Below are 453 nucleotides of genomic sequence, written 5' to 3'. Positions count from 1 at the left end.
CGAACTGATTTTGCCATATTTCTTTTCTACGATCAATTTTACAAAACAAATATGACGTGACTACTGAAATTGATGACATATTTTATAGCTTAATATGACATGGACAATTGCATTTAATGTTAATTTATATTTTTGGTAAACTTTTTAAAATAAGGTAATAACTCATATATTACATTTAATGTCAATTTATATTTTTGGAAATTTTTTTTTAGAATATGGGAATAATTCATAAATCAACATTAAAATAAATATATTCAAATATGGCATTATAAATTTCGAAATATAATTTAATTATATATTTTTAAATTATACAATTTTGTTAGTAAAATTTTCAAAAATGTATATAATTTTTTAAAGAAAATTATAAAAATTTAATAGTAAACTCATTATTTTTTTCTATATCTACAAATTTTATAAATATTGTTTAATTTTAATTTTTGGTAATTATGCAAC

This window comes from Brassica oleracea, chromosome C2 (assembly GCF_000695525.1).
Source record: "Brassica oleracea var. oleracea cultivar TO1000 chromosome C2, BOL, whole genome shotgun sequence".
NCBI classification, from domain to species: domain Eukaryota; kingdom Viridiplantae; phylum Streptophyta; class Magnoliopsida; order Brassicales; family Brassicaceae; genus Brassica; species Brassica oleracea.
The sequence above is the reverse complement of the archived record's forward strand: the minus strand, read 5'-3'. Positions refer to the sequence as shown.